Consider the following 25,763-nt stretch of genomic DNA (forward strand, 5'->3'; position numbering starts at 1 on the left):
AGGTAGATGTTGTTTCCTGCTAGTAGTTTAGGAAAATGGAGCTAAGAGAGATTATGTAGTTTGTTCCAATTGTCCTAGCTGTTATTAAATTTCAAATAATGAGAGATATTTAAACCCAGGCCTTTCTGACTCCAGTGTCCCTGCTCTTTCCTTTACAGTGAACTACTTCACACACCCAAAAGCGTGCAAATGAAATAAATTCCAAAATTATTCCTTCCAACTTATGTATAAGGTTGTGCTTATTCTGATATAATCAGGGATGTATTCTATGAACAGAAACTTTAGAAAAAAATGATACTACAAAAGAGTGCATGGTAACTCCAAGAACTTTGAAACCTAATGGAAAAAACGTTATGAATTACCTGAACATATATCTCACAATAATAGGAGTTTATGTGATTTGCCTGTCAAGAAAGCATGCTTCAGATGTTGTAAAGAAAATAACACTCAGTGGGGGTACATGAGACACCCCTGAAGAACCTTAGTAAGCCCCCTTTGTTCTTGGATATGAACAATTGGTTTTCCCCCAGTCTTAAATGCAATGAAATGCAACCGTGAGCTCCTCAGATCAGATTGCTGCCTGGCCCTATTACACACCAGTTGGCTGAAATGCAAGGAGGAGTTTTAAAAGCCACATATATTATACTATGCCATGGCCCTAGAAATAATCAATAAAGTACTATAACTTCATATAGGAATATTTAACTTTATAGTAGCATATTTCTTATCACCATAGCTTCAGATTCAATCTCACTAATCTAAGCTTCCTGGAGGGCAAAGAGGAAAGTTTTGAATCAGCTCCCCTTCATGAGGCTGTTTAGCAATAACAATGGTCCAGTCCACATGTCCAGGATGAAGGGAGCTCAGTAGGATGGGGCACACACTAATGACCTGGGGTCAGAAGGTCATTACTCATTCTAAGGGGCCTTTAGCCACACTCTGCTCTTGGCAACAGATGGGGCCCTTACCTCAGTCACTTTTCATCTCACACCTGGGGGTACTTGGCCACAGAAGGATCAATTCAAAATAATCTTCAGTGACTTGGTGAATATACTCTTCCATTGGAGATAATATTGCGTTGCTAGACATATTTTGAACTGCGAATCTTCCTTGGAGAGGTTTGTATAAATTGAGGATCATTTGACTGATTCTCATTAAAGTCCTATATGCCTCCTATAAACATCCAGGGGAACTTTAAGAATCCTAAATCAGTCCCTCACCTATTTCTATTGATATTGAACTCTATCAAGACATTAGAATTTACTTTCTTATGCAAATAACCTTACAGAGCATCTACCCTGTTTCCCCGAAAATAAGACATTGTCTTATATTAATTTTTGCTCCCAAAGATGCACTAGGTCTTATTTTCAGGGGATGTCTTATTTTTCCATGAAGAAGAATACGGTACACATTTATTGTTAAATGAAAATAAAGGAAATTTATTACCTGTATACGGTATGGTAGTACGGTAGTTGTCAACACAAACCAGACAAACTATGAATCCTACAGTATCAAGAATTTATTCATTTATTCAATGACAATCATGTCATCATCTTCTGGAACATCATCATAACAATCCAGTTCCTGAATTTCCTGGTGAATTTCTTGTGACTCCATTTCTTTCAGAATCAGTGGACCAAATCTCTCATGTTTAGCCTAAGGGGGGCCTTATTTTCAGGGGGATGCCTTATATTTCACTCAGAAGAAAACCTGTAAGTAGGTCTTATTTTCAGAGGATGTCTTATTTTCGGGGAAACACGGTAGTTGTTAAACATCTATGATTTAATATGTCAGTGTATCAGAAAACTTTATTCCTGGGTGCAGTTTGATGGAGTATGGATTTCATGCTGGGCTAACTCAGAGAAGAAATTGATAAATGCCCACTTGGAAGTATTTTGTCCTTTTAAATGTATATATACTAGAGGCCTGGTACACAAAATTTGTTCACAGGGTGGTGTGTCTCTCAGCCCAGCTTGCACCCTCTTCAATCTGGGACCCCTGGAGGGGTGTCCAACTGTCTGTAGGATCAGGCCTACACAGGCAGTCGGACATCCCTCTCACAATCCAGGACTGCTGGCTCCCAATTGCTCACCTGACTGCCTTCCTGATCATCCCCTAATCACTCCCCTGCCAGCCTGAGTGATGCCTAACTGCTTCCCTGTCAGCTTGTTTGCCCCTAACTGCCCTCCCCTGAAGGCCTGGTCACCCATAACTGCCCTCTCCTGCTGGCCATCTTGTGGTGGCCATCTTGTGTCCACATGGGGGCAGCCATCTTGTGTGTTGGAATGATGGTCAATTTGCATATTATTCTTTTATTAGATAGGATAATGTTTTTGTATTAAAAGAAAATGTTATATGTGGGCTGGGTATCACAGGAGCTTTCCTAGTCTACTTTCAGGAAGTCATGGAGAACCAACCACACCTGCATTTCAAGTACTATCTAGGCTCTGGGCATCTTTGAGAAATGACATATGAGGTAGAAAAATTATAAAAGAAATCTTGAAAAATTAACATGACTAAATGTTATACTGAACTCAATAACTTTTTTTAAAAAAATATATTTTATTGATTTTTTACATAGAGGAAGGGAGAGAGATAGAGAGCCAGAAACCTTGATGAGAGAGAAACATCAACCAGTCGCCTCCTGCACACCCCCCACCGGGGATGTGCCCGCAACCAACATACATGCCCTTGACTGGAATCGAACCCAGGACCTTTCAGTCCGCAAACCGACGCTCTATCACTGAGCCAAACCAGTTTCGGCTGAACTCAGTAACTTTAAAGCAAATATTTTGCTATTAAAATTTGTTCAGGAATCATAGAAATCTGGAAATAAATACATCATGAACTACATTTTCAAATATCAAATCAGAAAAAAATTGGGCAAGGCCAATGAGAGAGGGGGGATACAGATTCTTTTTTATATAAAAATGATTAAATTCTACTGTCTTTTGTTTTGGAAAAAAATTTTTGTTTGACCTTCTAAAAGTTGGCAAGTTTCTATGACAAAACAGAAAGTTTTCCTTTATTCCATGAAAGTGGTCTGGAATTCAGAAATGCACTGTATCCTGGGTTGTAATGAAGATGAAATTTCTTATCATCTTCTATTTTGGTAAATACTAAAAATAATTCTATTTTATTGAACTGCCATTGTTAACAAACAGTAATAAAAATGCTAAATAATGTGTAATAGGTTTAATTTTAAATTATGAAGAATTAGCTCATGGTGATGATTTTTAGGGAGTTAGGAGTTAGGAGAATTAGCTGTAAAAAGGAAGGGACACAGCTCTGGAGTAAACACAGGGGTGGTACCTTTCCTGTGTTTAAATAATGCTTTTCTTTTGTAAACTTTAAAATGCTCACAGGTGTTAATGAAGTATACCCACCTAAGAACTACATGTTTTAAAATCTAATTTTCAGAATCCCAAACTAAAACCTAGACTAAGATTAAGTCTCTGCCCAAGGGCTTATGTGAGAAAGTGGCAGATATCAGTCACTGATTAATTGTTTGTTACCTGTCCATTAATTACTTTAATTAAAACATTGCTGTTTAATTGGCAGTTGATTCTAATAATTTAAGTTTCAAAGAAAAGACAGTTTATTTAAAAACCTTAAAAACTTGTCACATTGAAAACAAAAACACATTTTTAAAAATATCTTTTCCAATTGACAGTGCCGCTTGGTTTTTTTCTGGAATGATCTTAGAGTGATATTTAATTATTCTAAATATTTGACAGTCTTTGTAAAAAAAAAAAAAAAAGTGATTTTTATCTCAATTAAATTAAATGCTGCCATTTGGAACCTTGGATGGATCAGGGATCTTATCATTCTGGGATCATCCAGCAGCAATTGACTTTCCAACTAGGAAGCAGATAACAGAAATTGTCCTGCCAGAGGCACAATAGTCTAAAATCAGGCAAACTCTGACTTCTCTTGAGCTGTACTCCCCCACAGGCTGAATTATAACTCTCCTACCAGTCCCACGGCGCTGAATGATGTCATGGGATCTGCAGTTCAGCGAGATGAAAGGGATAAAGCAGAACCCGCTGGCACTAGGCAGCTTCCAGCACACAATCCACAACACAGCTTGGGAACCGAAAAGGCTATGGTAAGGATCCAGCCACTCAGCCCGAGCTTGGGAGAGCCGCGGTATTGCCTTCTTGGGGAAAAAAAAAAAAAAAAAAAAAAAAGATGGGGGGTGGGGATGGGTGGGTGGGGGGAGAAAACGACGTGATCTGTGTTAAACAAAAGAGTTTGTGGACTAAGAGGCGGGAGGGTGACTACCTGCTGAAAGTGAACTTTCTTGATATCCTTGCTTCTATATAAATTTAGCTCTGCCTTTGATGTTCTGCAACTGATCACAGATCAGATTACGGGCATTTCATCTCCCTGCTCCCTGCCTTTGATCTGCATGGTTAATTTTATTTTCCTGGATTTGAAGTTTCGTCTGGGCTTGTGCTGACACACAGCTTTGGGAAGGTAGAAGCATTTGGCACAGCAGCGCTGCCAAGGAGAAGTGAAGTTGCCGGAAGGGTGAGTACTGGAAAGAGTTCAGCACGTTGCAGGTACAGCATTTTATATTTTCTAGTAGCTTTCACTTCATCTTTTCTTTGTGTTCTAAGAAAAAAGATGGTTTTATTCAATTAAGAACAAGCGTTTCTATGTTTGACTACTACATTACGCTCTATATCTGTGTCAGAGTAAATAAGATACTGGATGCCATGTTACTAGATTATACAAAAGAATTTGCAATCTTCCATGCAAATTTACTTGGGAATGAGTTGTTCAAACCAGACAAAAAAGGAAGAGAGCTAACTTTAGCACGCAGCCCATGCTCCGGAGCCGGAGGTCTGTGAGCTGTACTTGCTCTAGGTATTTACAGGTTACTTTTCTTAGTAAACAGGCAGTGGGACATTGCTTGATGCCAATGCTTTCTTATATTAAAGAGGACAGCACATCTCTGGCAATATTGTTTCCGTAGTTTACTTATTCTCTCACCTCCAAGATGTAAACCTATCAAATACATTTCTCTATGCAGTTTGAATCCTCAAGGGAATTTGAAAAGGCATTCAAACATGATTACAGTTTTTAATGTGTAAAACTAAAGAATTTTAAAACAGTGAAGGTACATTGGGGCTAAGTTTGGTTTAAAACTCCTGTAGTGCTATTCTGTAACCTTTGAAAACAGCACATGCTGTATTTACCAGAACATTTACAAGTTTAATATTTTTAAATTAGCATTTATGTTAAGTGTATAGTGACAGCTATTATAAGTTACAATTGGCCAACTGTTTATGAAAACTATCTGAGTAATCCACAGTTATTATATTACATTGTTTTTACTTAGTTTATATTCAACATGGCAAAACCAAAATATATTGGTGTGCTAAATTTGAAAGTTAACTGTGTAAATTGGTTTTTTGGTGTTTTTTTGTTTTGTTTTGTTTTGTTTTTTTTGTCAATTCAGTAACCCACCGCCCTCCCCTCTCCTTACCCGCCCCCTCCATACACACTCTTGCACATACACACCAAGTAAAATCTTTACATTGGGATGCAAGAAATTAATACAATAAAAACATAAGAGTTCGATGTTCAGGTCAGTTTATTTTAATGTTCTAGTCCTAAATTTACTAGGGTAAAATATTTAATGATCATCACAACCAACAGTCTATTTTATGCTCTGTGAACCACAAAGAAATTATAAGTGAAAAGACCAGTCATCCTTTCATCTGAAATTCTGATGAAACAGGAAGTCTATTCTTTCTTTTTTATTTATTTATAGATTTTAGAGAGAGAGAAGAAGAAGGGAGGGAGGGAGAAAGGAAGATGGAGACACCGATTTTTGTTGTTCCACTTGTTTATGCATTCATTGGTTGTTTCCTATATGTGCCCTGACCAGATTTGAACTTTCAACCTTGGCATATTGGGATGTTCTAATCAGTTTAGCTACCGGACAGAGCAGGAAAGGTCTAATGAGGCTCATTACATATGTAATTAATTTTCAGAACCAATTAATTAAATTACTTTCTAAACTTTCCTTCTGAAATTAGGAGGTCGATTAGCACTGTTTGCCTAATTTTAAAACATTGATAGCTGTTAAGTGGAGATTATTTTAAACCATACTAAACTGACTATATTTTTTCAATGTGTCAGTAGCAATTGAATCTAAAAGACTAAACTGCTGTTTATATAGTCATGCCAAGAGAGGTATTTACGTTTTTGTTTTACTGACAGTGTAACGAAACATGTTAACAATATCCTGGATTATCATTTAGGTTGAATTTTTTTTCCATTTGTTTGCTTCAAAAGTTCTCTTTATATCACAAGAACAGTATTAATGCTCACATTCAGATAAAGAAAATTAAACTTTTAAAGTAATTAATGACTGGAGAAGATGCCTAAAGAAAGACTGTGCTTAGGAACTTGAAGATTTAATTCAGATTTGGGATCTTAATAACTTTTAAATGACTATTTATTCTTGTTATTAGGTTCATGTCAACAAATGCAGACTATACAGAGCACAAAACAAAAGCCAGAATTAGCAATTATCTGATTAATTTAGACTTTGTAGAAAGCTAACTTGGGTCAGTCAAGTCCCTGAATTAATTCAGTTAATTGTTTATTTCTTGTATCTTCTTTAAGAAATGAAACAAAATCTATTTGATTTTAAAGGAAAGATGGCTATTGCTGAATGTAAGGTACAATCTCAAAGGCATTTCTTAATTGCCACATGATGCTCTTGGTTGTAGTTTAAGTATATATACTCCATAGTATTTCTACTGAAGGAAACCCTTATGTTAAATTTTTCAAAGCACTTTCCTATCTATTGTTTCAATGACAGCTTTGTTACTGCAGAAAGTCCAACTCTTCAAAAGAATTTTATTTCTAGTCATGATTCTGTCACTGATTAGCTATGTAACCTTAAAAGAATCACTTTACCACTCAATTTTCTCATAAGTGAAATGGCATTGATCAGATCATCCTCATAAAATAAGCAGGGTGCAATATTTAAAAATATGCTTTTATTGATTTAGGAGGGGAAGGGAAAGGGAGTGAGAAATAGAAACATCAATGATGAGAGAGAATCCTTGATCAGCTGCCTCCTGCAGGCCCCCTACTGGGAATCAAGCCTGAAACCCTAACAAGTGCTTTTAAATAATAACAATAATAATAATAATAATAATAATCTTTATTGTTCAGATTATTACAGTTGTTCATCTTTTGTGCCCCCCATCTGGTTCCCACCCCACTCCATACCCTTACCTACCCCCCACTGTCCTCATCCATAGATGTATGATTTTTGTCCAATCTCTCCTGCACCCCCACACCTTTTTCCCTCCAAGAATTGTCAGTCCACTCCCTTTCTATGCCTTTGATTCTATTATATTTACCAGTTTATTCTGTTCATCAGATTTTTTATTCACTTGATTTTTAGATTTACTTGTTGATAGATATGTATTTGTTGTTACTTTGTTGTTCATAATTTTTATCTTTACCTTTTTCTTCTTCTTCCTCTTCTTAAAAAATACACTTCAGCATTTCATATAATACTGGTTTGGTGGTGATGAGCTCCTTTAGCTTTTTCTTACCTGTGAAACTTTTTTTTTTTTTAAATATATTTTATTTATTTTGTACAGAGAGGAAGAGAGAGGGATAGAGAGTTAGAAACATCAATGAGAGAGAATCATCGACCAGCTGCTTCTTGCACACCCCCTACTGGGGATGTGCCTGCAACCAAGATACATGCCCTTGACCAGAATCGAACCTGGGACCTTTCAGGCCTATCTACTGAGCCAAACTGGTTTTGGCTTATCTGTGAAGCTTTTTATCTGACCTTCAATTCTAAATGATAGCTTTGCTGAACCTACCTTGGTTGTAGGTTCTTTCTGTTCATCACTTTGAATATTTCTTGCCACTCCCTCTGGCCTGCATAGTTTCTGTTGAGAAATCAGCTGACAGTGGTATGGGTACTCCCTTGTAGTTAACTAATTGTTTTTCTCTTGCTGCTTTTAAGATTCTCTTCTTGTCTTTTGCCCTTGGCATTTTAATTATGGTGTGTCTTGGTGTGGTCCTCTTTGGATTCCTCTTGTTTGGGGTTCTCTGCATTTCCTGGACTTGTAAGTCTATTTCTTTCACCAGGTAGGGGAAGTTTTCTGTCATTATTTCTTCAAATAGGTTTTCAATATCTTGCTCTCTCTCTTCTTCTGGCACCTCCATAATTCTGATACTGGTATGCTTGAAGTTGTCCCAGAGGCTCTTTACACTATCATCATATTTTTGGATTCTTTTTTCTTTTCTGGTTGGGTGTTTTATGCTTTTTCATATTCAAATATTTGACTTGATTCTTGGGGTCCTCTTGTCTGTTGTTGGATCTCTGTATATTATTCTTAATTTCAGTCAGTGTATGCTTAATTTATGATTGGTCCTTTTTCATATCTTTGAGGGTCTCACTAAATTTCTTGGAGATTTCTAGATGATTATTGAGTAACCTTATAACCATGGTTTTGAACTCTATAGCCAATAGTTTGCTTTCCTCCATTTCTTTCAGTTGTGACATGTTTCTTTGTCTCTGCATTTTGGCCGCTTCCCTGTGTTGATAGAGTGGTCTTGTATGCTAGATGTCCTATAGAGCCCAATGGCTCAGTTTCCCCAATCACCTGAGGTGGACACTCTAGGTGCACCCCTTTGTGGTCTGGGTTCACAGTCTTGTTGTGCACCCAGGGGTTTGGAAGTGCCCAGATGAGGCCCAGCTGTGAAGCAAGGCCTCAGAAGTGCTCACAGTGATCATTATTCCTTGGGAAGTTTTAGAGCTCTCTGACCCTGCTGCAGTTTGTAAGGTTTTTAGGCTACAAAAGGACAGGCCATTCATATGCAAAATCTGCTGTGCACAGCTTGGGTGGGATTTAAATTGGGTGGGGTGGGGTCTCAGGGAATCACTAGGTCAGAGCAAACAGCAATGGCTGACAGTCAGCACTGCACTGGAGAGGTCCCTGGATCTTTGTGTCATGTGGCCCCATGCAGGAACAATGATTGCTTTGAGCACCTCTGAGAGAAAGCCACCCTCATGTTCTGGCCCAATGCCAGATAGTCCAGTTTCTCCCTGTATGAGTCTGGGTCCCCAGAGTCTAGCCTGGAACTGGAGTTCAGAGCAATCTGGAGCTTGTATCTCCCTCCCAATAGAAAAAAACAACAGCGCACCCAGTTGTCGCCGTATCGTGCTTGCTTCCACACCTCCGCACCTCTGCACCTCCTATCAGTCTCAATGAACTTTTTTTCTTTCCTTCTAGTTGTAGAACTTGCACTCAACCAGCTTTCCTATGTTTCTGGATGATATTTGTTTTGTCTTTTAGTTGTAGTTTCCATGTGGTTGTGAGAGGCAGCAAGTACAGGTGTTTACCTATGCCACCATCTTGGTTGTTCCCAACAAGTGCCCTTGACCAGAATTAAACCCAGGATCATTTAGTCTGCAGGTCAGTGCTCTATGCACTGAGCCAAACCGACTAGGGCCAGGGTGAAATATTTATAGCCATTTTACAGATGAGGAAACTGGACTAGAGAAAAGTAACTTGACTATCTTAACTAAGGTCATATGCTAGTTTTGCATAGTCCAGTGTTCTTTCTTGTTCACCATCCATAGTCCATTTTTCAACAACTGCTAAAACAAATACACTGGGTAGCTTATCAGAGAATAGTATTAGTTTGAAGCATAGAGCTAGCTACTTCCTATTACAATATTCTTTTTAGTCTATTTTTTCCATAATAGACATGTCAATCAACTGGGTTAGTCTGGTTATTTCCCAACTGCTCTTTTTGCTTATATATTTCTAAGCAGTCTAAACACAATTATTGCTGCACATAATTTACTATAATTTTTAAAATAATTTCCCCCAAAATTTAATATATCAATACAATATGGAATTATTTGTGTTAGGTTTTAGGCTACAAAAGGACAGGCCATTCATATGCAAAAGCCACTGTGCACAGCTTGGGTGGGATTTAAATTGGGTGGGGTGGGGTCTCAGGGAATCACTAGGTCAGAGCAAACAGTATACAAGTTTGGCATTATATAAGCACATTTTTTTCATGTTTCCAAGGAATTGAAGATGTCATGAAAAGTTAAATTGTGAATTAGAGGTTGTTATTCCTCAAGAGAGATCTCCAGTGGAATTTGTGAGATTTTTGGTTTGCAAATTCAACATGGGTTTGTACACGATATGTGCTCCCTGTTACTTTTGTGGTCCAGACATGAAGTTATATATGAATTTGTGATTACATTAAGAATCCTTGAATATGTTTTCATTAACTTTCTGTGTGTTTTTTTTTTTTCCTTGGGAAAAATTAATATATTTCTTGTGAATAAACTTATGTATTGGCTGTAAATTGTATATATATATATATACACTGCTTTTGAGGCCAAATATATGTCTGCCAGTCATGTTTTATCACTGTCATAAAGGTTTCATATAAAGCTTTATAGTTGATTCTTTAGTAAGGTTCATTAATATTAATTAATTCATCAGTTTTAATTAATTCAGTAATATTTATTGATTACTTGTGTGCTAGGAACTCTAACAGTATTTTTTAAAACACTATCTCATTTAAATATACAACTAGGTTTGTCATGTCCATTAGACAAATGAGGAAAGTGAATCTCAGAAGGGTCAAATAACATGTGCAAGATCACAGAGCTAATTAAATGGTAGCACTAGAATATATCTGGGTTCTTTTGTTCTAGGGCTAAGCAGTTAATTCTTTCTGTTATAAGAATTAAATAGAGCTGAATTTAATTGTTAGCAAACATTGTAGCCAAAATTTTGGCTAAAAATGGGTTCTGTGTTTTTTTCTTTCTTTTGATATATTTTAAGAGAACTATTAGAAGCTTTTGATAGAGTTTTACATCAGTTGGCCTAGGATTTTCAGCTATAAATAACTTCAAGATATAATCTATTCTTTCTCTGCCTCACAACTGGACCAAAACTCAAGCATCCACATTTGGTTTGGTCAGACACTCCTTTGATTGCTGGGCCAGTCCAAGGCACCCTGGAAAAATTAATAATTTGATGCCCCTTTAAAGAATAATTCTTAAAAATTTGTCAGCCCAATTTAGAAGAATGGGCAATGAAAGGAGAGCAAAAAGAGCCTCCCTGGTGGCTGTGCTTACTTTATCTTCTTTTGTCAAAAGTCACTCAGCTTTGACTCCAGATCTACCCGCTTGCCGAAATCACCACTCAGCAGTTACCAAGTTTCACATCCTTAGATTGAGAAGTTCTTTAACACCATTCACTTTGATTTTACTTTGCTCTTAGGTGGGGGTGTTGAACAAATTATCAAACATTATTCCAACATAAACTACCCTCTCTCTGAGATGAGTTATGATAAGTACAGCTTTCTTCATCTTGTTAAATGTCTCTAATACTTTGGTAGGTCCATGACCTCGCCTCATGGGCTGCTGCCCAGTGAGCCTGGTTTTTAATTCAGCCATATGCAGAGGAGTTAACCATATTTATCCAAAGGAGAAGCGGACAGTCAGTGGACCATTTTTTCTCTCATTAAACATATGAAAAGAGTCTGGCCAACAGAGGTGTCATAAACTTACAAAGTCAGTGCAATTGCTACAACTTACAACAACTTTGTTCTGTAAATGTCATGAGTTTAACATTAGAAAAACGAAATAAATTGCCTCCCTGGCCTCTTTATGTGTATTGTTTTATGCAATAAGAGCATAGTGAAGATTACATTAGGATTCAGGGATCCTGGATTTTTATTTTAGCTTTATTATTAACTTGGTGTATGATCTTGAGCAAGTCACTCAACATTTGGTCCCAACCCTGCACTGATAGTCTATAATTGGCAGCAAGGGAGGTATTGGAAATTATTTAAATCCTGGGTCTTGGTTAATTTTTTTCTTATTTTCTTAACTATATTTGATTTTTAAAAATTTATTGATTGAGTTTAGAGAAAAAGAGTGTGGGGAAGGCTGAGGGAAATATCAATTTGTTGTTCCACTTAATTATCATTCATTGGTTGATTCTTATATGTGCCCTGACCAGTGATTGAACCAAAATTTTGGCATGTTGGGACAAAGTTCTAATTAACTGCCAGTGTATCTCTGTGCCTGCAGGACTCACTGTGGAGCGTGGTGGGTGGAGCCTCTTAGGTGACAGGGAAGGTAGGTGTCCTGATTACCAGGGCCTTTAACTATATTTGGCAAATTTTGTTATACTTTGAGATTCCGACCCCATTCATTAATTCATTCAACAAATTGTTGAATACCTACTAGGTACAGTCACTGTGACCTAAGATACAAAATTCAGAATTTAAAAAAAGTATATTTTATTGATTTTTTTATAGAGAGGAAAGAAGAAAAAAGCAAGTTAGAAACATCTATGAGAGAGAAACATCTATCAGCTGCCTCCTGCACACTCCCTACTGGGTATGTGCCCACAACCAAGGTACATGCCCTTGATTGGAATCGAACCTGGAACCCTTGAGTCCACAGGCTGACGCTCTATCCACTGAGCGAAACCAGTTAGGGCCAAAACTCAGAATTTTTATGTAGCTTTCATTGTACTCCATTTCCCCCAGGAATAATAATTTACACCAGGAATTACTAGGAAGTCAAATTGTTTTCCATTAACTTTACTTCCAGTGAGCTAGCTTATCACTGAACTATTTTTCAAGAAGTTTTCTAGCCCTTTCTGGTTTGGCTTAGTGGCTAGAGCATCAGCCTGCAGACTTAAGAGTTCCAGGTTTGATTCTGTTCAAGGGCATGTACCTTGGTTGTGGGCAAATCCCCATTAGAAGGTGTGCAGGAGGCAGCTGATCAATGTTTCTCTCTCATCAATGTTTCTAATTCTCTATCCCTCTCCCTTCCTCTCTGTAAAAAATCAATAAAATATACTTTTTTAAAAAGGAGAAGTTTTCTACTTCATTAGTTCAACTTTTGTGGGTAAAATATTCTAAACTATAGGCCCAGTGCACAAATTTGGGCCCTTTGCCTGGCCTGCGGGATCGGTTGAAACTGGCTTTCCAACATCCTCCAGGGAGTCCCGGACTTTGAGAGAGATCAGGCCAGGCCGAGGGCCCCCATCAGTGTACGATTAGGTCCAGGAAGGGACACAGGAAGTTGGCCAGCCAGGGAGAGACTGCAGGAGGGCTCCAGGGCATATCTGGCCCTTCTCAATAGTCCAGATCTGCTGGACCCCAGCAGCAAGCTAACCTACCAGTCGGAGCACCTGCCACCTTGTGGTCAGTGCACTTTTCTCCCTTTAAAAGGAGAAAAGTGCTTGCACCCCAATTCCAACTATCAGGTTCATTCTGAATGAGCCCAGGGATCATACAGTTTTGTACCACTGCTGGTGCTTAATTGTGGGCCTGGATTCTCCTTCAGATACTATCTCCAGATCATATATACTTTCAAAATGAGGTAAAGTGGGGAGTATATATTAACTTTCTTTAGAGAATATGAACAATTTAATAGCTAGATCACAGAAGTTCAATCATCTTTGTCCCCACTGTCAAATATCATTTTTATTATCATTCATATACTCATGCTAGGCACTGTCTGCCCTACAAAAGGAATGCTGCTGCTAATATTGACTGGCAGGCATTGAGTGAGCACTTACTATGTGACAGGATCTCAATATCTTATCTTATTTAATAACCACCAATGAAACCAATCATTTTACAGTTGAAGAAATGGAAATTTAGGGAGGTTAAGTAACTTTTCCAAGGGCATGCAACTAGTGAATGGCAAATTAAGATCTAAGGCTAGATAATCTGATGCCAAAGACTGTGTATGTTCGCAATAGGGTCTCTCTCCACTGTGAACTAATAAGCTTACTGGGAAAATCAATCACATACCCAGGAAATGATGCAAGAACTACATCATGTGTTCCTGGCTCTAAGGACAAAAGGTGACCATAGAAGAAAGGACATTTGGCTAAAGTCAAAGAGGTAGTTCCTGAGCTGGCAAAATAACATTTGTTGAATATTTATGGGAATGTTTGATACTATCAGAGATACAAGTTTGAACAAATATAGCCCTTCTCTGAAAGTAGAACTCCTATTAATTCCTTGAGGAAGAAATCTCAGTCACATATGAGAGAATGCGGCAAGTACTATCATCCTAATAAAATGGCCACAAACCTTGGATACTGGTGGGAGTTGTGACTTTTAAGTTGGTTGTGAGAGTCAGATAAGTCAGGCATCAGAGAGGTGAGGGAAATAGGTGGCTATGAAGAGGAAGCTTAGAGAGCAAAGAGAAGCTCAAGTTTAGGGTACTTTGAGTCAAGGCACGCAGACCAGCTTGGCCAGAATCCTAATATATATAAAAACCCAGGTGCCGCCATGACCAGAGGGACGACTGAACACCAGGCTAGGGAACTGAGGGAGCAGGAGCTGATCAATTGGTGGCAGTGGTGACTGACAAGCGGTGACTGGCGAGCTGCTGGAAGGCAGACCTCTTGGTCCCTCTTCCAGGCCCTCAGACGCCAGTCAATCGGTGGTGGAGGTAGGATGGAAGTGGGGACTGACTCCCTTAGTAGTCCTGCAGGTTCAATCTCAAGAGGACAGGCTGGGCACCAATGGACCGGTGCTACTGGCACAATCCCAACAGTGCTGCTGGCCTCCTGGAACTCGGCCTCAGGCACTGAGGCCGCTTCACCTCCCTAGACACTCCACAAAGAAGAAAGGCCATCGCCAGCAGTGCCAGGGGTGGCCAGCAACAACTGCTCTCCCCATGCTTCCTCCGGTCACTCGAGCCTGCCCTACTCCAGATGAAGTGTGATCACTGCACAGGGAAGAAATGTAGTAAAAAAACAAAAACTGATGACCAAGGGCCTGCCTCCCCGAGCTCTCAAGAGCCTCTGAGCGCTGGGCACCCTGACTATTTCAGGGGCTTCAGGTGATCAGGAGATGCAGAGGGGTCAGGAAACCTCCCTGGAGGTGGGGCCATCAGTCTGATTGTGAATCCATCCGTCCTGCCATCTGCCAACAGCTGCCTCTGTGGAGAAGGGGAGAAAAAAGGAGGGGGCAGTTCTGCAAACTCCAGAGGGAATCCAGGGTTCCAGGTAGCCTGCCCTGCCTGCTGACACTTTTGGTTTCTCCCTGAGTCGGAGGCACTACTTGAGAGCCTCTGGGTGGGTGCCTGGCGCAGCCACCTCTCCACATATGCCTGTTTGTCTTTGTGTCTGTCTCTGTGTCTGTCAGGCTGTCCCCAACCTTGCCTCCACTTCTAGAACTAAGCTTTGGTATAGCAACAACCCGCGAGCCCTCATTCCTTTCCTATGGCAGGATACTTGCCCCCCACAAGCTGCACCCCTTCGCCCCCTCCTCCCTACCCTGTGACCGCTGGGTACCTGGGCCTGGATCAGTGGCAGTGCCTGCCCACGTGCCTGCCCCTGCGCCCAGCTTCGCTCTCTTTCCCTTCGTGGGGCCTGCTGCCTCCCTCTTCCCATTGTCCAGCGGGCCTTCTGGCCTCGAATTCTTGGTGCTGATTGATCAGATTCTGATTCGCCAGAGGGCTGCGTGAGTGGAAATGCTCCTAGTCTGGGAGACAAGTAACCGGCATGAACTGCACTCAGGGGCTGGACAGCCCTGGTCAGGCGGCTGAAGAGAACAACTGCTGTGCACGTCCGTGCTGCAGGATGGCCGGCCCCTTCGTGTCCACCTGGTGGACTCTGGGGACCGAGAGATGACAGTGCAGTTGCCACCAGCACCACCATTGACCATGTGCTGCAGACCTGGCATCCCTTCCTCCCCAAGTCCTCTATTCAAGATGCCAATCGCCATAGGATCCTGCGAGTGGTGGGGCCCTGCTGGACCTGTGCTGTGGCACAGACACCAACTTTGAGGTGAAGACTCTGGATGAGTCTCATAGTGTGGGCCACATCAGCAAGCAGTGGGCGGGGTGGGCCCGCGGGAGGCTGCTTCCAAGAAGCCCTCCCGGATGCAGATGACTTTGGCTTGCAGTTCCCGCTGGATCTGGACGCGAGAGTGAAGGCTGTACTGCTGGGAGCCACATTCCTCATTGACTACAAGTTCTTTGAGAAGCGAGGAGGCACTGGGTCCTCTGTCCTCACCAGTTAGACAGCAGCTCAGGGTGAGGACCATCACCTCAGCTATTGTAGAATTCAAGATGTTCACCTGGTCTGGCCTGGCCCCTCCTCAGAGGCAGCCCCTTTCATCCATGTACACCGCAGACGACAGACAGGGATGCCTAGGAGGCTGGGGCCATGGTGCCCATCCCTACCCTACTCCCCTGGCCTCCTTCACTTGTGGCCCCCACAGAAGGGTATGTATGAGAGCCCTTCCCCTGCTACCTCTCACACTGTCTCCACCATCCCTCAGCACACAGTCATATCAGCTTTCAAACTGGCCCTACCCACTTCCTCTCACCCCCTTCCAGGGCCTCTGCTCTGGATGGGCCTTTGGAATCCAGGGCTCCGGGGTTTTACAGCAGGGCTGGGGTAGGAAAGGGTAAATAGCAAAAGATGGTTGATATGGCCACCCACCTCTGCCTCAGCTTGACCATTTAGTTCAGCCTCAGAACGTGGCACTCAGAGGGGTTTCCTACTTCCCTAGCAATGGCTCCAGGGCCTCGGTCCCTGTGCCAACCTCCTCTCCCCCTTGGCCCTCACCACAGCTGGTGCTTGCTGCAGTTCTGTGTGCCTTCTTAACCACCCGGTCCTTCCCTGTTCCCACAAAAGAGGCTGCATCTTTGTATGTTATAGTCACATAAACTTTGTAACATTTTGAAAAAACAAAAGAAAACAAAAACAATGACCAAGAGAATGCCATAGTCAATGTCCAGAGTCTGACTCAGAAGAATGGAGAGAAGGGAGAATTCCGTAAGTTGGCCAATGCCAAGATATTTCCGAGTGACTGCCTGGCATGTGCCAGTTGTGTGACCGCAGAGGAAGGAGTTTAAGTTCTCAGCAGTGGTAAAGAGCAGCGAGCAGGTTGGCAGTAAGGAGTGGGGGGTTCCAGACTGTGAGAGGGATTTCTAACTGTTGGCTAAGCCCACAGGCGGACATCCCCTGAGGGGTCCCGGACTGAAAGACGGTGCAGGTGGAGCTGAGAGACCCCCCCCCCCCCCGCCAAGTGCATGAATTTCATGCACCAGGCCTCTAGTATTTATAATAATAATAAAGCATAATATGCTAATTAGACCAGACAGATGAACGATCTTCCAGATGAAGCTGGGGCTGTGAGGGCCCAGCCCCTTGCACAAATTTTGTGCATCAGGCCTCTAGTAAAGAATATAAAGTCTAGAAAAGAAAAGTAAGGCTGAAAATATGGGTGGAAAAATATGAAAACCTGGAAATCTCTGAATCCTAATTCAAGGATTACTCTTTATAATAAGGAATGTTAATAATTTTACTGGATAGTGACAGTAATGGCAGGGAGGTTGAAATAAGTCCACTGGACAAAACAGCAAGGAGAAAGGTCTAACAATATTCAAACCCTGTAGTGAAAGGTGGGGAGGGCCTGTACCTTGGTGGAAGTGGTAAGACCAAGAGAAAAAGAGGAAGAAGGGGTGAATGCTGGAGTCCTTATGAAGGAAGATGTGGTAATTCAGCCTAACAAATTACTGAGTATCCTACATGCTAGCTAGGCTCTGAGATATTAAGAAAAGATTTGTCCTCAGGAGACTGAAGTCTAGTTGGAGAAAGGAACCAAGACAAACAGATAACTTCAGTATAATAAGGAGCATGTTAGTGCAAGACACTGAATCTTTAGTAGTACTAGGTAACAGCTATGAGGGCAGGGAAATGTGTACTTGCTTTGAGGTTCAAATAAGCTAGTGTATATCATTTGTAAATCATTTACAAATAAGTCATTATTTGATTTCTATTCTGACCAAGTTAAAGTTTGAAGAAGACAATCTTGATGTGTATTACTTGGGATGATAATATTTTAATGTATTTTTCACAAGTAACTGGTACAGCACTACAGTGTTCTCAGTATGGATCAAGAATTGTGGTTATCAGTAATTAAGTCTAATAACATTCATTCATTCAACAAATATTTATTGAGAGACCTGTATGGGCCTTGTGGCATATAAAACATAGACTTGGCTTCATCCAAAAAGACTTGCGGTTGTATGGAAAAAACAAAACCAACACATATGTCATCCCCAGTATCTTGGGTTTGAAAGTATTGGTCTATTTATTCACTCACTGGACAGGTAAAACAATAATTACTTATATATCTATAGCTTTCTACTGCTGCAAAAGTACTTTTATTACATACATAAGTTTTTCACTCCTTCCAACAAATCTGCAAAGTGTTATCTGCTTCATATGTTATCAAATTGAAGTTCAGAAGTGTCAAAACCTTATACAAAGCACTAATGCAGACACGGAGGCCAGGCTCTGTGCTTCCCTACTTCCCCAATGGCTCTGAGTGTATTTGGTGATCCTGAGAGTTGGACTGAGCTGGCCTTGGCATGGACACAGTTAACTGGCACAAAAACCCTGAGAGGGTGTTGAGTGAACATCTGCTGGAAAAATCCATCAATGAATGAATGAGGCGGCTGTGGTGAGCTAGGCCATCGTGATCTTGATAGACCAGAGCAAATGTATCACACCGTTTTCCAGGGGCCTTTGCTCCTTGGGCCGAAGCGAAGCGGGCTTGGGTAGAATGTGACCCGCAAGGAAAAGCACAAAGGTCCTGGGAAACACGTGCAGGCTCCTTCCCTTCGCCAGGGCAGTTCGTCTAACAGTGAAGCTCTCGGTGGTCTTGGCGTCTCTCTCAGCCCCTACCCCGCTCCATCCGCGCCCCGGGTCGCACTCACCGGCTCCCCCAGCCCAGGACCGCGGGCCCGGCCAGCGAGCTGGGCTGGAAGGGAGGCTGCGAGGGGCGCGGGGCGAGCCCGGGGCGGGCCGGGGGCGGTGCGGGGCGCCGGGGGCGGGCCGTGGCGGCGGTTGCCGGGCTACAAGGGCGGTCCCTGGACGCGGTCCGCTTGCGCGGGGAGGGGACCCGGGGCCGGCCCGGACCTCGCCCCTGTGCGGCGGCCCCAGCGCGCTCCTGTGCCCCCCGGGCCGGGCCCGCGGGCTCCTGGGCGGCGGCGGAGGGCCCAGGTGGCGGTGGCGGGGAGGTAGGTGTCCCTCCCGCCGGCCCGGCTGGCAGCCCTCGCCCCGCGGACCCCTGCGAGATGGCGGCCCTCAGAGGGGCCAGCGGCCCGATGGGGGAGAGGGGCAGGGGCGGGGGCTCTGGTGCAGGGTAGGGGCCGCGGGAAGGAGTGACAGCCGGGGGCGCGGGGAAGGCGCTCCCAGACGCCGGAGCTTCGGTCGCAGTTGCTGGAGGGGCCGGAGGGGGTGCACGCACCCCGGTTTCTGTGGGCGTGCGGAATGACAGGACTGAATCTTTCTCTCCAGGGACCTTGTAAATGTGAGTCTGCTTCTAAGGCAGACGAGTGTAAGCACAGAAATCCATCTGCGTGCGCTTCACTCTGGCCTTGAATCCCCCGCGCTCGGCCCCTGCCCGAGACCCCTCCAGCCCGCGCCCCGAGCGCACTTCTCAGGAGGAAGCCGGTGCAGGCCAGACGACCCATTACCGCTGAGGAGGTAGAAAGAGAACGTTTACACCATTTGTAAGTGGTTCATAAACATGTTCATTGTGCGTGTGGGGGGGAAGTTTTGCAAATGTAAGCCTATTAGTACTGTGACGATGGGTAGAGCATAGAATAGTGAGAGAGGTCGGTCAGCATTCACAGCCTCTGATGCCATTTCATTGAATAGAAATTTAGCGACTACTCTTCAGTGGTCTGTTTTGATGGTAGAGAACTATGCATCAAACCTACATTTACCATTGTAAGAAATCCATGTCACCTTTTTTTTTGCATTTAGTAAAAGGACTCAATTTTCAAACAAAACTATAAGCATTGTTTGGTATTTCTTTAATTGAAACAATTTAACTCAAAATATTTATGAAGTTGTGGTTTTGACTCCAGTGACAATTTTTCTTTACTAGAAGTTGATTTTTTTATGTAAACAAGAAACAGTTTTCTTATGCAAACAGACAAATTTATTTTAATGTCTTTTTTTTTTTCATGATAAGACACTTTATGCAAAAGGGAGGATTATATTGCATTAGTTTGAGATTTACTCAATATGTTTTCTGTTGTGCAGCTTCCTTAGGCATTTTTGCCAATGCTACTTTCAATGTAATTTAAAAATTATTTTATTTCAAACACTGTTTATTATCTGGTTTAAAGATATAAAACTAGAGGAGGTGAGAATTGAATCCTACTGTAGAAAACAGTTTTTAACATTATTATGCACAGAGATGTGGGTACTTAAAAAGAAATTTTCTTTGCATAATATTTATCAAGTTGTTCTGGAATAATACAAAATAGAGATGCCATTTCATTTTTAAAATATTGCCTTAACATTAATGCATGGTGTGTTATCATGAGCTCTGTAAGTTCTTTACTTTTAGAGATATTTATGATATTTACTTTATTACTGAGGCCATGTTAGATTCCCCCCCCCCCCCCCCCCCCCCCCCCCCCCCATAGTTAGTGCTAATTTTGGGATGTTGTGTTAATATTTTCTGGGACATAATGGCAGTTATTTGTTTCTTTGATTGAGAGTGTCATTTTTTTTAAGTTCTTTGAAGTTCTCAATTTTTAAATTTTTAAAAAATGTATTGATTTTAGAAAGAGGAAGGGAGGGGGGAGAGAGAAAACAAACATACATTGATTTGTTGTTCCACTGATTTATGCACTTATTGGTTGATTCTTATGTGCCCTGACTGGGTATCAACCCTGCAACTTTGGCACATTGGGAGGACACTTTACTGAGCTACCAGGCCAATCGGAGTGTCTAGATCTTGAATGTGAAGTTAAGGACACAGGAAGGCTTTTTATTCACTTGAAAATGCAATGTAATGTGCTTTTCCTACCCAGAAAACTTGCTGGGAAAAGAATTGAGAGATGTAGTAGTCACATATTGTGCTTAAAGTATTATTTTAATTTACTAGTTTAATATATGAATCAAATGAAGTATTCTGATACATAAATGAGGAATTCTATTAACATTCACTGGATTCTCCTTTGTTGTTGTTGTTGTTTTATTAATTTTAGAGAGGAAGGGAGACGGGGAGAGAGAGAAAAATAGAAACATCAGTGATGAGAATCACCAATTGGCTGGCGCTTGCACGCTCCACACTGGGGATCAGATTGAGCTCGCAACCCAGGATTGTGCCTCAGTCTTGACCTAGACTGGAAATTAAACAGTTACCTCCTGATTCATAAGTCACTGCTCAACCACTGAGCCACACTGGCTGGGCTGATTCTCCTTTTTAACCTATTTCAACTTCTGAACTCACCCATAACCCAATCCCCTATGACTAATCAGTCATACCATTCAAAAATTAACACAACATGGGCCCTAACTGATTTGGCTCAGTGGATAGAGCGTCGGCCTGGCCTGCAGACCCAAGGGTCCCGGGTTCGATTCCGGTCAATGGCATGTACCTTGGTTGTGGGCACATCCCCAGTAGGAGGTGTACAGGAGGCAGCTGATTGATGTTTCTCTCTCATCGATGTTTCTGACTCTCTATCCTTCTCTCTTCCTCTCTGTAAAAAAATCAATAAAATATATTTTAAAAATCAACACAACATGGGAAGACTCAGGCATTTTAATACAGGAAAAAGGCAAATTCATTTCAATTTGATGAATCAATATGTAAAATCAAGCATTTAAAATTCTGGAGAAGGCCAACAATCTCTGTGTTGACTTCAGGTTGAGTAAGAATACTTACTTTGAGTATATGTACACCAGGAGCAGTTAAACAGTTAAATACGTTGGTCACATAGCAGCTAATTAGTAAAGATCATAGCCTTTTAAAAATAACTTTCTAGCTGAAGAAAAAGAATAATAAAGCAATATGCACACAACTTCTTTTCATGATTTACTGGTTGGGCAATGAGTCCATTCATCGTATTTTCGTATTTTATCTGTCTAAAATGTTTATATTTAAAGTAAGATGTTTAAACAGTATTGGGTTATCTTCTTGTCCACACATTACAGAGTATGTAGCCTTTAAACCAAAGTTTTAAAACCTGGGTTTTAAAAAGAGAACAACCACCTATCAGCAATTATAGAGACAAGGGAACTTGTATATCTGAAAATGAAATGTTATTTGGCCGCTCTTGAGTTGCCTTAGCTGGGTCTAATATGAGGAAATTTTAAAAAGAATGGGGGCTACTTATACTGGAGAAGAACACTACACATGTTGCAGAGAGTGGTTTTGGAATCTATCCAGACTCACTTCTAAAATAAAAATTTAAACAGCTGTGTTTCAGAAATGCTTGTGCACAATTCTCTTAGAATAGATTGGGCTGATGCTTGAGGTGCCTTTAGTCCTTAATACTTCAATTGTTCTATTTATATTTTGAGATAAACATTTATGAATTTGGGGAAAAGTACCTTAGTTACAATATGCTTTTTATTGAACATTTCAAGAACACTGTATTATGGTTATTTTACTAAGACAAAGATGATAGAGTCTGCAACTCAGAGAAATAAAAGGAATTAGTTTCAAAACTCTATCATAGTTTAAGTTTTGTTAAGAAAAAATTATCGGAGCCTGACACTGAGCAGTCCTTAATGTTTTTAAACTTTGGAGGAATTGAAGGTATTGTATTTGGCAAAAGAACATTTTAGAGCATGTAGAGATTTAGTAAAAAAATATTTCATGATTTGAAAATAAGGAAAATCATTCTCATTTCTCATCAAACAACAATATGTCTATTTTATTACAGCACACCTTTGTGAGTTTTCTAGGCTACAGAAAGGACAGCCAATAATGTAGGAAGAACAATTTTCAGAATACAGTGAAATTGCAGGCTAAGGTACAGAATAAGTAGAAGTTAGAAGGGTTATTATTCTCTTTTTTCATTCTCTTAGTATATGGTACTGACATTATTTCTTAGCCATTTATTATTATACTCCACATTAAAATATAAAATTCTGTATGTATATCACAGGCTTTATTTCAATGATGATTTTATAAATTGTAAGCCTGCTGATTTACTTTAATGTTGACTTAAAAAATATATTTTAGCTTATTGCATATTGGAAAAATGTCTGAGTTAGATATATTGTATTACATAATGTTAATATAGTTTTACTAGAAAAAACTGTTACCTATTGCATACACTACATGTTTGATAATAAATCCAATGGCTTTCAAAGAATGGAAAAATAAAGAAAATTAATTTATTCTGAAAAATTATCCAGGTTATTGGAATTATTCTGAGTCATATATTTGGGTCAATTATAAGATCAAAAATAAAAAATCTTTCTCAGAAAGGTTACTGATTTGTTTAAATTAGGAAGATAAATATCAGATTTCCCTCCTTAGTGCAATGAAAATCATTGTGATTATTATTGCACTATTTACAAGAAATGGGGTCCTGACCAAAGTTGTATTCTATCACAGTAACATATTTCAATCTCAAGTTATAGGTGCACATATTTTTCACATATATTGTTTTAGTCATTACAACGACCCTGAGGTACAATAGTAGCCCTAATTAAATACTTTTTTTTATTCATTTAACATGTATAGGGAACATTTTTGGGGTGAATTACAGTTCTAGAGCAAAATCACATTTCTTGTCATTAAGTCCTCAAACCCCAATAGTTGGCTGTAAATTCCAATGTCTTGGTTGGTGAAAAATGAAGGGAGTCCAATGCAACAATAGGAAATGGTGGAAACTGAGCCTTACAAAGTATATGTTTCTCTTTGTAAGGAATACCTGATGCTCAGCTCTAGCTCATGTTGCTTAGTCGAGGGACTCATGGTGGCCAACTTTTCTAATTTTTCAAAAACATTATTCGTTTTAATATTGAAAACTTATTCTAAAAATTAAGTGTTGCCCTCGCTGGATTTGGTTAGAGGGCAGCCTGCGGACTGAGGGTGGTGGTCGCGTTTGATTCCAGGCAAGGGCGCATGCCTCCAGTGCAGGCTAGATCCCTGCCCAGGCTGTGGCAGGCGCGGGAGGCGACCAATCGATTTGTCTCTCTCACATCAGTGTTTCTCTCTGTCTGCATCTACCCTTCCCTTCCACCGTCTCTAAAAAGTCAATGGGGAAAAAATATCCCTGGATGAGGATTAACAAACAACAACAATAATAAAAGTGTGGTGACTGCAGAAAATAATGCTGCTGCTGGCAACACAAGGGCTACAAGAGAAAGAAATAACCAGATAATTATGCTGTGAGATACGTAAGTCCAGGGTGCTATGGAAGAACAAAGGAGAAGTGCTCATTCGGGAAGGTTCCAGGAGAACTTTGATAAATTGAGAGGCAGACCTGGAGGATGAGGGTAGGTGTATAGGAAGGCACAGAGCCAAAGAGGGAGCAACAGTTGGGGGAAGTGCAAGCTGAAATAACCACAGTGGTATGAGATCCAGTGATCTGCCAGCCAATAGATGTGGCCTAGGACTGCTCCTCCTCAATGGGGTTCCCGTGAACTGCGGCTTCTGAGGCCCTGCTGCTTGCTTGGTGACATACCAGCACAGGTTTTCATGATTTGGACAAGGAAGTAGAAAAAGTGTGCATTTCAGCATCTGTTTGATTTATCTTCTTTACAGGCTGGCCAATTAGGACACAATCATGTTAGTTAACATTCATTCAAATGAGCAAGATGAGCTGTTTGATTTGATAAGCAGCTATTTTCTGTGCAGCTTATCAGAATGTTTGCCAGCTCCGGGCTTTAGGCTCTAATCTCTTCTTTTTTGCTTGCCTGGTTCTTCTGGTACTGCCACCCTGGCGGATATTGTTGAATAGCAGATAGCGAGGCAGAAAGCCCATACTCCTAGAATACAGTAAATCAAGAATTATTAGTATTCTTATTGCTTAGCTAGGGCAAGTTTCTCTGCACACATTTTGCCAAAATGGTTGCCAAGTATTTAGTAGATGTTGTCTAGTCTATGTATTTTGGCAAACTGTTGACAACTCCAGTGAACCCATTGTGCATAATATCAATAATTTGTATTTCATGTTTGATAAGTATTCCCAAATAAATAGAATATTGAAGTATATAAAAGCATTTTTCTTTTTCAGCCAAACCTTGAATTCCCAGAAATTAAAACCAATTTTAATAAATACCTTTTTATTGCCTTATTTTAATTTTAAATACTGGTACTTAAGCACTTGTTATTTCATAAAAGTTTTTTTTTTTTTTTTTTTTTTTTTTTTTTTTTTTTTTTTTTTTTTTTATGAATGCCAAAGCATTCCTTAAAGTAGTTCATTTTATTCTAAAAAATTCAAGGTCACACTCATAACACCCCACTAGATTTCACCACCTCTGCTAAGCTAGGAGTGCCCTCAAAAGTGCATCTTAGTTGCTCTAAGTTAGTTACAACTAAGGTATGTTTAGTTGCTTGGGCATCATCTCATGTATCAAAGGGTTGCTTGTTCCATTCTGATCAGGGAACATGTCCAGGCTGCAGGCTTGATCCCCAGTGGAGCATGTAGGAGGTAGCCAATCTATGTTGTGCTCTCATATCGATACTTTTCTTCCTTTCTGTCTCTCTAAAAATCAATAAACTATTCTATAAAAAAAAAAAAATCGCCGAAACCGGTTTGCCTCAGCGGTAGAGCGTCCGTCTGTGGACTGAAGGGTCCCGGGTTTGATTCTGGTCAAGGGCATGTACATTGGTTGCGGGCACATCCCCTGTGGGGGGTGTGCAGGAGGCAGCTGATCAATGTTTCTCTCTCATCGACGTTTCTAGCTCTCTATCTC

General features: G+C 40.8%; 1 protein-coding gene and 1 pseudogene across 9 annotated transcripts in view; both read left to right on the forward strand.

Annotated features, from left to right (window-relative positions):
- The first annotated feature begins 4,039 nt into the window (after positions 1–4,039).
- TNFRSF19 (TNF receptor superfamily member 19) overlaps positions 4,040–25,763 on the forward strand; it is a 98,402-nt gene continuing 76,678 nt past the window's right edge. The window contains exons 1-2 of one of the 9 annotated variants that reach the window (XM_045588615.1): positions 4,040–4,108; positions 4,442–4,533. The gene's annotated coding sequence lies outside the window, so the exon portion shown is untranslated. Of the gene's footprint in view, positions 4,109–4,255; positions 4,566–12,001; positions 12,170–18,967; positions 19,103–19,300; positions 19,598–21,657; positions 22,865–25,763 lie in introns of those variants that run through there. The other 8 variants (XM_045588614.1, XM_036456235.2, XM_036456234.2 and 5 more) reach the window with 8 other exon arrangements.
- LOC118729014 lies at positions 15,446–16,116 on the forward strand (annotated as a pseudogene).

The sequence above is a fragment of the Pipistrellus kuhlii genome, unplaced genomic scaffold, assembly GCF_014108245.1.
Source record: "Pipistrellus kuhlii isolate mPipKuh1 unplaced genomic scaffold, mPipKuh1.p scaffold_m20_p_3, whole genome shotgun sequence".
Taxonomy (NCBI): domain Eukaryota; kingdom Metazoa; phylum Chordata; class Mammalia; order Chiroptera; family Vespertilionidae; genus Pipistrellus; species Pipistrellus kuhlii.